The sequence below is a fragment of the Cavia porcellus genome, unplaced genomic scaffold (assembly GCF_034190915.1).
Source record: "Cavia porcellus strain 051 isolate PalLab524CR breed Dunkin Hartley unplaced genomic scaffold, mCavPor4.1 scaffold_8, whole genome shotgun sequence".
NCBI lineage: Eukaryota > Metazoa > Chordata > Mammalia > Rodentia > Caviidae > Cavia > Cavia porcellus.
In genome coordinates this window covers 43326355-43334401 of record NW_026947491.1, presented here as the reverse complement: position 1 = coordinate 43334401, position 8047 = coordinate 43326355, and the positions used below count along the sequence as shown (strand labels likewise).

The 8047-nt window shown below is 45.6% G+C and overlaps 1 pseudogene; it reads left to right on the top strand.

The window, feature by feature from the left end:
* The first annotated feature begins 3874 nt into the window (after window positions 1–3874).
* Window positions 3875–3998, top strand: LOC111753347 (U2 spliceosomal RNA; annotated as a pseudogene).
* The last annotated feature ends 4049 nt before the right edge of the window (window positions 3999–8047 follow it).

Here is an 8047-nt window from a genome sequence, read left to right as displayed (position 1 = left end):
TAAGAAGATTTGGATTTCCCTCAGAATGGTAGACCAGGTACTTTGAGCAAATCTGCTGAAAACAACTACAAGTGCTCGATAACCTACCAAGAAAGTAAAGAATACACAAATCAAAAACTAAGAACAGGTTAGGGGTATTACTTGGTGACAAAGGATTTGTTAGCATTTGTGAGGCCCTAGGTTTTATCCCTAGACTGCAAATACAAAAATTATGAACAAAGAGAGGAAAGCAATGCTGGGGATGTAGCTCAGTGGCACTGCACCCACCTGCAAATGCGAGGTCATGTGTTTGATCCCTGGTGAGAGAGATAGAGAGAGAGAGAGAGAGAGAGAGAGAGAGAGAGAGAGAGAGAGAGAGAGAGGAGCAAATCACCAACCTTTCATCTTCAGAGCATTTGTACACTGCCTTTTGCTGATTGGCAGGATACAGGATACAGAATACAGGAGTTGAAGTCCAGATTCATCTTATGTAGAGAAACTCTGCAAAAAGGTGTGACCCACAGAAGATAAGACCCCTAGCCTAAGAATCATTTATTCCTCCAGAAGAGTATAAGGAAAATTATCTGACTTGGACTGCAGCAGTAGGTGTGTATTTGGTCAGCTTTCCATTGCTGGAATAAAACACCTGACACACATAATTTAAAGGATACATGGCTTGTGTTTAGATATCCCCCACCAAATCCTCAGGTAGTCATAGGAGGAACTTTTTCAGAGGTTGCTGGATCTAGAGTGTGTGATGCTGGGATTGATTCATGGTACAATGCCAGGATTAAAAATGCTGGAATTAAAGGTGTTGTGATTACTAAATTAATCCCCCGGTAGGTTTGGCCCCCACCCTAAAATGGATAGCCTAGACAGGATGTAAAAGGGGGCAGAAGAAACCTGCTATTGTCACTCGTGAGTTCACTTGCTTTTAGCGTCTTCTGTCTGCCATGAACTGTTCTTCCCCTGTGGTGCCCCTCTGCCATGCCACCTGTCTTAGAGTCAGCTGCCTATGGACTGAAATCTCTACAAACTGTGAGGAAATAAACCTTTTCTCCTTAACTTTGGGTGTTGGGTATTTTGTTTCAGGAACAAGAAAAAGTCACTAATACAAAGGAGAAAAGACTTCTTTTGGCTGGTTCCAATGCCATGATGAAAGGGCACGGTGGAAGGAATCTGCTTCCCTCTTGGCAACCAGGAAGAAGAGAGAGAGAATGAAGGAGAGGACAGTAGCAGCTTCTTTCTGCCCCCTTTTACATCCCGTCTAGGCTATCCATTTTAGGTGGATGCCAAACCTATTGATGGACCAATTTAGTAACACACCCTTAATTCTAGCATCTTTTATCCTGGCAATGCACCCTGAATCAATCCCAGCATCACACACTCTAGATCCAGCCACCTTTGAGTTCATCAGTGGGTTAACCATTGTGGAAGTTAGTGCTCAGTCATCTCTCTAGGAACCACCTGTGAACATTCCTGTGTTGAGGATTATGTTAGTTACTTTCTCTAAGGCTCCAGTTCATGGTGGCAGAAGACAGAAAAACCAACAAGAGCAAAAGGGGAAGAGAGAGAGAAGACTCTTTATGTCCCTTATATTGTATGTAAGCTACTCACCTAGGATGGGTGTAGCACTCACACCCTTGATCCCAGCACCAGATAATGAATCAATCACAAATTCTAGATTCAGTCATCTCCAAAAAGCACTCTCCTATGACTGCATGAGGCTGGGGGGGGGGGGACCACATCCAGATGCAAATCATAGGAGGGATCAAGCCCTCAACACAGGGACACTTTATATTTAAACCATAACACAATGAGAATGGGGGAAAATCTTGCCTGGGACTCAACTGAAAACTGGTCTCCATAATTTGTTTTCATTTCAAATTCACCCTGTATGGGAGTTTGAAAAACTACACAGTATAGATTCAAGTAGTCCTGAGCAAGTAATACTTTTTGGTAGTACCTAGAAGAAAGAAGAGCAAATCATCTCTAGAGGAACCCACTTTCAGCTTGGATATCAGAATTCTCATAGACAACATCCCAAGAAATATTATCTACATAGTCAAAAATCCAGAATCATGTTACCAAATAGGACTGAGAGAAAAATAATAGCCAATTTGGGGCTGGGGATTTAGCTCAGTGGCATAAGCACCTGCCTTGCAAGCAGGTGGTCGTGAGTTTGATCCCTGGTACCGATAAAAAAGAAAAAAAGAAAAAAAAATAATAGCCAATTTAGAATTGTATACTTATAAAAATCTCTTTTAAAAGTAAGTATTTACTGAGCATAGTGGCACACACGTGTAATCCTACCACTGGGTAGCTTGAGACAGGAGGATTGCCATGAGTCTAAGGCCAGTCTGAACTACACAGAGACATTGTCTCAAAGAAAATTAAATTAAAAATAAGGGTTAACTTAAAAAGTGTAGATTACTTATGATTTTATGCCATTCACTAATAAAAGAGAAAGTATACATATTGCAGGTTGAGAGAATGGCTGAGTATGATGGCATACACCTGTAATCCCAGCACGCTGGGAATCTAAGGCAGAAAAATCACAAGTTCATGTCCAGCTAGGTAGCTTAGTGATTTAGCAAGACCCTGACTCAAAGAGAAAGGAGCTGGAGATGTCACTGAGAGAGAGACACAGAGAGAGAGAGAGAGACAGAGAGATAGAGAGAGAGAGAAAAGAATTTGTAACAGCTCTGTGTCAGGTTTGTAGAACATAAAGTCAAGGTCACAATAAGCCTTTGTCCTGTAGTTTCATTGGCTTAGCATGAGAGCAGAAGTGAGGGTGTCAGAGTGGGGAGGGACAGATGGGCCAGGTGCTAAAGGACTCAGAGGGAGGGTAAGTAACTTAGAACTTGAAGGCAGGTGTGTGCACTTATACCCCCAGCTACTCAAGCAGCTGAGGCACGATGATTGTGAGTTTGAGGCCTGCTTGGGCAACTTAGTGAGACACTATTTCAAAATAAAATTTAAAAACTGCAGGGAAGGTAGCTCAGTGGTAAAGCAAGGCCCTGGGTACAATTCCTGGCCCCCAAATGACAAAAATACCCAAATGTGATGTGTCTGGTGGCCGAGGATGGGAGACTGATTAGAGTCATTGCCTCAGGCCAGAGAAGCCCAAAGTCCCCAAGCAGGGTCAGGGACCTGGTACAATCAGTTGCCTGCAGACTGTGTGCTGTGGTCCCTTGAGAAGGCAGGGTTGCAGTGTTCCTGAAGAAAACCTCCAGGCTCTCCGCCCTTTCTGCTCCAGAGGCTGTTGCACAACTTTAGAGGCGAGGCTTCTTTCTTCTAACTCTCATGCTGACCTCGTTCCACCCCACTGCCTCCTTGGTAAATAGGCCCTATGCCCTCAACCTTGATGATTCATGCTCAGTTTCTATCTGGGCATGCCCAGTAGCCGAACAGTCCTACTCTCCCAGTCATTCTCCTTCTGCTGCGGCCCTTGCAGCTTTCTGACTGGCACCTCTCTCCTTCAAGCCCTGGGCAATGTCCCAGGCCAGCACTCCATAGCACACATCTTTGGCACTGCAGTGCTGGGAACCCCGCGCCCCCCCCCCCCCCCCGCCCCGGCCACCCTCCCTCAGTTCCCAGGGCACACTGTAGCAAGCCCATGTTCCAAAAAAGCCCTCTGGATTTGGGTCAGCTGGCTTTTCCCAGAACATATAGCCTCTCTGCCACATAAAATCATGGCATTTTAAACCTAGAGGAGAGTTTTGAAATTCTTTACTCTGACTGTTGTTTCAGATGGGGAAACTGAGGACCAAGAGAAGAGAAGAGGTCTAGGACAGGGCCTAAACTGGCAGTCAAAATCTCTGCAGAGTGAGAATTTACTGACCATAAAAAACAGCATTCAGAGACTATGTACTAACTCTCCTTAGAACTGTACGTCGCTTCTTGGCCTTTTGGCTAAGATCAAGTGTAGTAACTGTTCTTATCAGTTTAATGTCTGATATATCCTCTATCCTTAGAACTGTACCCAGGTTATTCATTAGTGTTCATAGCAACCCTATGAGACAGGTAGTAGTATTATCCCACGATAGACATGAGGAGCAGAAACAGCACAAGGTCACTCAACAAACCCCCATCCTGACAACTCCTCTAGTGTCTTAGTGTCCTGCCCTTTCTCCTCCCACCCTTTAAACATATGCACGCATGCATGAAGTCTTCCTCCTACTTAGATCACAAGAGTCCAATGCTTCTAGCTGCCTCCCCTGCTTCTCCTAGGAGAAGTATGGTCTGCTTGCTGCCCATAGCTGATAGCACCAGAGCTGGACACCTGGACCAAGGTAAAGCAATAACTAGAGCTGGGCAAGGTGATGCACACCCATAATCCCAGAATTCTGGGAGCCTTGAGGTAGGAGGATCACAAATTGGAGCCAGCCTGGGGAATTTAGTTACTTGTGGGCCCTGTCACAAAATTTTTAAAAAATCTTAAAAGCTGGGGATGTAGCTCAATGTGAAGGTTCTAGGTTGAATTCTGCAAAAACAAAAACAAACAAACAAAAAAAACCCCAAAAAAACATTGGTAGATTGGTTCAGCCATTAAAGTTCTTTTTTCTTTTCTTTGTTTGTTTGTTTCTTTTTTTTTTTTTTTTTTTTTTTTTGGTCTTTTGGAAACAATGTCACACACAGTTCAAGGTGGCCTGGAGCTCATTTTGTAGCCCAGGCTGGTCTCCAACTTTTAATGATCTCCTGTCTCAGCCTCCTAAGTGCTAATATTACAGGTGTTTACCACCACATCCGATCCGGAAGTTCTTTCTTGTAAGTATTTAAGTGAAAAAGGTGCAGAAACATATTTTGATGATGAAAGGCGTGGAATACTAATGCCTGGAAGTCGCCTTGCTGGGATGAGGCAAGAGAGGAGGTGGAACAAGCCCAAGGCAACGAGAGGCCCGGGCCTCAGGAGAGATGGAGAGAGAGGTGTCTGTGGCTGTGTCCTGGTGCATATGCACCCTCCAGTCTTGCCCTAGCAGTCAAATCGTCCCCAGCACACACCAAGTTCAGTGTTTTCTCGGAGCCCCTGAAATCTGGCTGCATTTTCCTCCACTGAGTTCTCTGAGATTCCCATCTGTCTTCCCAGGAAATCCTCTTGCGTTTTCACTCACTGGAGGGTGTTTGTCCTTGCAGTCCCTGAGCCTAGCTGCAACATTAGCTTCTTCAGGTGCCTTCGCCTCTCTGTGTGTTCGTCTGGTCTTCTCCAGACAGGACACAAACCCACCAAGGCAGCTGTCATTTCAGTTTCCCTCGCAACATTTAACTCACACTTGATTCAGCAAGTCTTCTAACTTTGGGGTGTCCTTTTTTAATTTTGCCGTTTGAAGCTTGACTATCTTTACTGCTACTCTTCTGTATTCTAGGAAATCCATGGATCCAGCCCGCATTTATTGACTCTGGGAGCATGTGTTAAATATCTACGTGCCAGGAAGTAGGACAGGAGCTGGAAATGAGTACACGAAAGTTCTCAGTTCTTCCTTCCAGGAGTGCCCAGTCTGAGAGGGAAATACAGATTCATCTTGTCAAACTGGTCACACCAATACAGCTTTTGGTTTCATCATCCTAGCGACGCATGCGCATGTGTGCACACACATGTTCCCACACATACTTCAGACACGACAATCAACTCTGTTATCTTGTCACACACACCCAGACTAAGGCGCTGTCTTGTTTCCTCTGATCTGTCCCTCCAGCCCCTTTCTTACACTAAGTGTCCATCCTTGTTTCCTATTTGGCCTCTGGAAGATATCTTGGAGTCCTCTCCATTTTTTAAAAATCTTTATTCTGTGGCACAGAAATAGTGTGTGTGTGTGTGTGTGTGTGTGTGTGTGTTATGCTATTTTAAGACCCCAGCATTTTGCAAAATCCTGGTGGAGAATCCTGCCAAAAGCCTGGGTGGGGGAGGGGAGGCGGGGCATCTGAGCCTCGGGCAGACTGGGTGTCTGGGGAGCTGGGTTACCAGCCTACCAGCCGCCAGCTGCATAGCCAGGCTCAACCGCCGCCGCCCTTTGCTGCTGCTTTTCTGGCCCATTCTGACCCAGCTATATCTGCTTCATCCACTTTCATTTTTGCCATGCCCAACCCTCAGTCTTCACTGTGTGTTGCTTAGGAGTTTGCACACCAGGCATCATGTAAAATTGTTGTGTTTCTGGAAACATACACTCGCGCCGAGAAGGCTTGAAATTCTTCTTGGAACAGGTCCAGGGATTTATTTATGAATTTCCCAGGGGGTGGGAGAGACAGAAGTCTGGACTTTGCAGACTGAGTGCTGTGCTGTCATCTCATCAACACAACCACCACTGTAGTGTGCACTTACTACATGCTCACCATGCACCCATGCCAGACAGAGGGCGGGAGGTAGGCCCCGGGCTCGGACTCGGGACAGCCCGGAGGTATTCCCCTTGCCTCTGCAAGATGAAAAATAAGAGGAAAAAATACTGATTTATTTAGTTCCTGGTCCCCCACTCTGACTTCCCTACTCCATCTAGGTCAGCCCTATCTCTTTGCTCCTTGCCCTTCTTCTCTCCAAGTCTGTAGCCTCCCCCAGAACCCCTTTATTCTGGAGTCTATGCTGTCCTGGGAATGGATAGATGGGTCCCCCAAAGAAAGGCTACAAGCCTAGTTTCTATCAGGGGGGAAACCTGGAGGTTGTGGGTGCTCCATATATCCCGAACCCGTGGCAGTTTGGTGCAGAACAGAAATGGGGCTGATGCCTACGCATGGCAGGGCTGCCAGAGGCTAGGGGAAGGTGCAGTGTCCAAGCCTCTCTGGTGCGTTCCAGTTCTCCCTGGGGACATTAGATGGTTGATGGTCAGACTGATGAAGCAGGGGAGAGGACACAAAGAACTCCATTTCCAGCAGCCAAAGTGGGAAGCTTTCTCTGCAAGAAACCTTCTCTCTTAGAGGGAGGGAACTTGGTGGACGCAAGGCTTCTGTGGCCTCCCTTCACTCTGTCAAGATGGGAAAGTGTGGCTCTAAGTGCACGTTTGTGTCCTGCCTTTGAGAATAAACACGTATGATCAACCTCATGGAATGACTATGTTATGCCAATGTTAAGATTTTATTCAAGACCTTAAAGGGAAGCTCCTGTTTGAGAGCTTAGAATAATCTATCAGAGATGTGATAGAAAGATAGTTTAAGGATGGATGTTTAGACAAAAGCACACTGTATTTACTGTGGAGAATGGGAGACTTTTAAAAACCAAAGGCCACCATCTGAAAAAGAATCAAATCAGGGTCTAGGTGTTAAGTAAAAAATGGCATAGGTCATATATATTAAGTAAAAAATGAATACTAGTGTTTATGTGTGTGAGGCCTTTGGTTCAATCACCATCAGCATCAAAAACAAAAAAAATACCTAAACTATGGAACAATAGAGAAAGTGTCCTTTAGAGATAATGGAATGTTTTCTCCCCCAAGCAGTCTAGGCTCTGGGTTATGACATTTAGAACCCCCATTTGTTTAGATATAAAAATTTCAAAATATGAGTCATTTTACAGACTTCTAGAAGGTTCTTCCTCCCCTGGGAATCCCTAGTAGTTTCTTCAGAGTGAGTTGGAATGGGGAGCTAGTCCTTCTAGCAGCCTCTTCCTAGTGAGGTGAGCAAGTGTGGGCAGGCTCACCTGCCTGGAAGCCTGTTACAAGTAGGTGGGCCCGTTCCTGGCTGGGAGAAGGCAGTGCTGGCCTGCCTGGGCCTGTTTTCATGCCTACACGAGCATGCGTGCATGTGTGTATGCACGTGCATGAGTATGCACATGTTGAAAGACATTGGCATGGCACTACAGGCAAGAAAATATGGCCCACTCACATCCCTGAAGCTACCCTGACCAACCATGACTCTCCTCAGAAGCCTTTTCTCTTTTTTCTTTTTCTTTTTTTTCCTTTTTTTTTTTTGAGACTAGCTGGCTTCAAACTTGATAGTCCAGGCTGGCCTTGAACTCAGGGTGATCCTCCTGCCTCTGCCTCCTCAGTGCTAGGATCACAGGCATGTTCCAGCACTTCCAGTGAAGCATCTAAGCAAGTGGACCCATGAGAAGATGTAAAAGTCCAGATCTATTTCCAGACAC